Here is a 4,032-nt window from a genome sequence, read left to right as displayed (position 1 = left end):
GTGTGAGCAATAAATCCCCTTTGGTATCAGTCCGTACCACAAAGATTTAGTTGGTAGCTGTGGCTGAGTAGTCAGACTTATCTCAAGAGGGAGATGAGCAGTATTCAGGGTTTACACAATAGGCCTTCAGCACTTTGGAACAAGGAAACACTGACCAAAGCTTTGTATTAAAAAGGAATATATATTTATTTTGTACACTACTAATAAAACACCTTTATCACGGTTCTTAAGTAAGTTAAATTCAGTCAAAGAAAGTATACACAACTCCCTAGTTAAATTGTAGACAAGTTTGAGCAAGAGTGAAAACTGAGCAAAATGGCACAGTGAAAACCAAACACAAATGGCACTCTAGCAATTTCTTCCAAGGGAATGAAAACACAAGTCATATAGAAATATCTTCTTATAGACCCCAGCAACACTTCCCATGGGTTTGTGAACCAGTTTAGGCAAGGCAGTACATCAGTATAGCAAATACTTAAATGAAAACTGAGCAACATGGCACAAGGTTTAGAAGTGGGAAGGAAGGGGTGTTTATAAGAAGTAGGTGCACCAACACAGTTCTAGCTGAGAAGCAATCTAGTGAATACAGTTCTAACAAATGTAGCCAGAGTCTGTAGGCCTGTGCCAGAGTCAGTGGTACAGGGCAAGGGCCCAGGAGCAAAACGTTCTGCAGTCAAGTCTTTGGTTAACGAGGTTGAAAAGGTTGATGCAGAAGGTGAAAGACAATGTTAAGAGAGAGGGGCGGCCAACCCAACAGGTAGGTAAAGGATTTAAAACACCTTTAGCTCTACCACGCAGAAAGGGCAGCCTGGCAGAACAATGTACCTTATAAATGAAGAAGTGGCTCCTGAAGTGGCTCCTGCGGTGGCGGTTGTTCCTGGTAGTTCCTGCAGTTAGGGGGATCCAGCAGAGGAAGAGAGGCTCTCGTCGTGGAGGACTGTTCGTGTTACTGCACTACCCAGGGATGAAACCAGCCGCGGTGCTGCCCGACAAATAAAAGGTACGCTCCTTTAAATCGCGGTCCGGGTGGACGGGTGCCTGGCTACCCGGTGTCCAAGTAAAGGGTACTGGTGATTCGACCAGGGCAGGTCCAGGAAAGCGATTGGCAAATTGGTTGGCCCCACCAGCTCAAGGGAAGAAGGCTCTTGCAGATGAAGATCTTCTCTCATTGTGTGGAGAAAAGTGGTGAGACGCTGCAGCAGGGCTTCACTGGTGGTTCAGTTGTTGCAGATGTCTTTAGCTTCTCTCCTCTTCGGCTTCTGAGTTCCAGTGGCGACGTCTTGCTCTTCAGTCCTCAGGACCCTGTTTTTATGCAAAAAAAATGTGTACAGCCTAGCTGTCACTCACACAGTGGAGTGGTCATCTTGGTGGGAGACCCTCCAGCCTATCAGGATAGAGTGTGACATGGGTTGCTGAGGCAACCCTGTCCAGGGGTCCTACTCCCCCTCCCACACAATGGATCCACCCCAGACTCAGTGGCGCCGAAAGGAGGGCTTCTTGGCAGAAGCCCGCCAAAAGGACGAACAAAGGATCCCTGACCTGGGTTAGGAGTTTAGAGAAAGACACGAGAAAGAAGTTATATAAAAGTTCTGGCAAATAAAACCTACCAGAGTAAAGTTAATATTAAAATACACCGGCGGTATGTTAGAGGCTGTCAGAGAATGTGGTAGCCTCGAACAATGGGAAAATCCCATAGGAAAATATTCACGGTTGAATATTTACGGTAGTAACCACTGCCACCAGCCAGAAACATTTGAGAGAGGAACTGTACGGTACCCTCTCGAAAATGAACACAAGGGAAAATCTATTAACCCTTCCCAGTACCTCCATAGTAAGATGGGTTGTACTGGTTTAGTTCACAAAAATTGACTAGTAAAGTCAATGGGGACTTTACATGCCCTGGGAGACAGTAGCCAGTCCCAGGGTATGGAGTCTATGTTTGGGGGTCGCTACGACACCCCTGTGTCACTGCACGGAGGGTGCTGTGTAACACATCTGAGTAAAGATGGTTCCTATGTAGGTGAGAGAAACCCCATAGACATTAAACACAAAAATAGCCTAGAACACACATAGCAGAAATGTCTAAGAGTGGGGAAAAAGAGTCTTACTCTTAGCAGGAGAAAAAAAAAACCTTAAAATCCAGCAAAGCTGCTGGGGGACTCTATAAGTAAGGGAAATTAGCCATAGAATGAGAATTCTCCCTATCAATCAGAGAGCACATTTACCAGTTTACTTATCAGGACATTAATTTAAAACAAAAAACGCAACGGTGGTGGAAAAAACGCAACCCTAGAGAACACCCTTTCCTACTTGGATAGGTTTGGTAGTCTCCTTCCTAAGCCCCACCCAATTACAGCATTATTTCCCTCGTACATTAGCAGTATAGCAGACAATAAGCGGCTTGGTAGGCCATTTTAACCAATATGAGATTTCCTTAAACTGACATTACTTTGAATGCTACTTACAAAAGGGTCGAGTTCAGAATAGGGAAAATAATATCATTCTCTTTTTGTTCAACATCATTATCTTTTTAATGTATGATAGAGGGTACTTTTTCTCATATATAATATATATTGTCAGTTTGGTTTACTATCCATCCCAGCGTTGTTTCACTGATAAATTTCGGGCGCTCCCTTTGAAGCGCAGACTGTTACTGCTAAACTTGCCCTATGGCAGGCCACTGCGCCGTATCATCGTACCATTCTCAGTGCCAAACAGATTCACAATGTCTCACTTATTGAGACCTCCTGTATCTACGCCAAAGAGTTGTTTACAATTGTATGGAGTCTTTCCTCAGCTGCACCTGATCCTGTCCCACTTACGCAGGACCCATGAGATTCCTTGTCCCTCTTTTTTGTGGATTAAATTAGGTCCAAAATCAACTCCTCCTCTGTTTAGTTATTCAATCCGCATTCTCCTACAGAATCCTTGCCTGCCACTTCTTGGTCTACATTGTCTACTGTCTCTCCATTTGATGTCTCTGCGGCCATGTTCAAACTTGTCTGCCGCCCCTGGGCATCCAATTCCTGCTTTGTATTATTAAGGGCATTCTGCCTCACTTTGTCCATCTGTTGCCAAAGCTGTGAACACTGCCTTGCTTATCAGGGTTATCCCCACTTCCCCAAGCATGCCACTGTTATCCTTCTGCTAAAAACAACTCCTTGGCCCCTTTGGTCCCAGCCGATCTCTCTCCTCCTTTTCTCTATGAAACTTCTGGAATACTTGGTCCGTTTTTTGCTCACCACACCTGCTCAATGCACCAGCAGGGCCCCTCCAACTACTCAGATGTGGGTTTGTCTTTCTCTATTTAGTGATGCTTCTTGAGATACTGTTTTTAAGATGTGATGTGCCTGTTTTGTTCATGATATATGCGTACCCTATTTCTGTATTGTTTTCCCAGCTGTGACTGTCCTTCCAGTTCAGGGATCCTGAGCTCCCCACCCCTCCTCATCTTACCCTTGGGGATAGGTGTTTTCCTGCGTGCATAATGTGCATATGGCCAATGTCCCTAGTCTTGCTTCCTGTGTATACACACTGCCTATGTGTAGGTAGTTGCATGGTTTTGCATGGCTCCCCTATGCTGTAGCCCTGTCCTTGGCTACATGCTCCTTCATTTAGAGGAGTGTGCACACTTTCACCTGTTCCTTGTGCACTTACCACATCTGCCATCCAGATCCGCGGGCTCTACTCCTCAGCCGAAATAGCTCAGTTGGGAGAGCGTTAGACTGAAGATCTAAAGGTCCCTGGTTCGATCCCGGGTTTCGGCAGAACGTTTTGAACTTTGAGAGAACATATTTATTTACACTACCATTGACCTACCCACACCCCCTCGTAATTAAAGAAAACGACACCACTGGCGCGAAAGAACTGAGGCACGAGAATAACAAACGTCGTCATGGGAGTCCAGACAGGGCGGCATAGCAAGACACAGCACGGGTGGTACTCGCACACCAGGTACCAATGACCCTGTGCGCCCCCCGCCCCCTCCTGCAAAGTCACACACCACAGAGTTCCGCTGCTCGGCAACCTGTG

The 4,032-nt window shown here is 45.9% G+C and overlaps 1 non-coding gene across 1 annotated transcript; it reads left to right on the top strand.

Moving 5' to 3' along the window:
• The first annotated feature begins 3,694 nt into the window (after window positions 1-3,694).
• Window positions 3,695-3,767, top strand: TRNAF-GAA (transfer RNA phenylalanine (anticodon GAA)). The gene has a single exon. It is a non-coding gene; the product is annotated as a tRNA-Phe (tRNA).
• The last annotated feature ends 265 nt before the right edge of the window (window positions 3,768-4,032 follow it).

This window comes from Ambystoma mexicanum, chromosome 10 (genome assembly GCF_040938575.1).
Source record: "Ambystoma mexicanum isolate Mex_15411 chromosome 10, UKY_AmexF1_1, whole genome shotgun sequence".
Classification (NCBI taxonomy): Eukaryota; Metazoa; Chordata; class Amphibia; order Caudata; family Ambystomatidae; genus Ambystoma; species Ambystoma mexicanum.
Note: the sequence above shows the minus strand (reverse complement) of the source record. Positions and strands in the feature narration are given on the sequence as shown.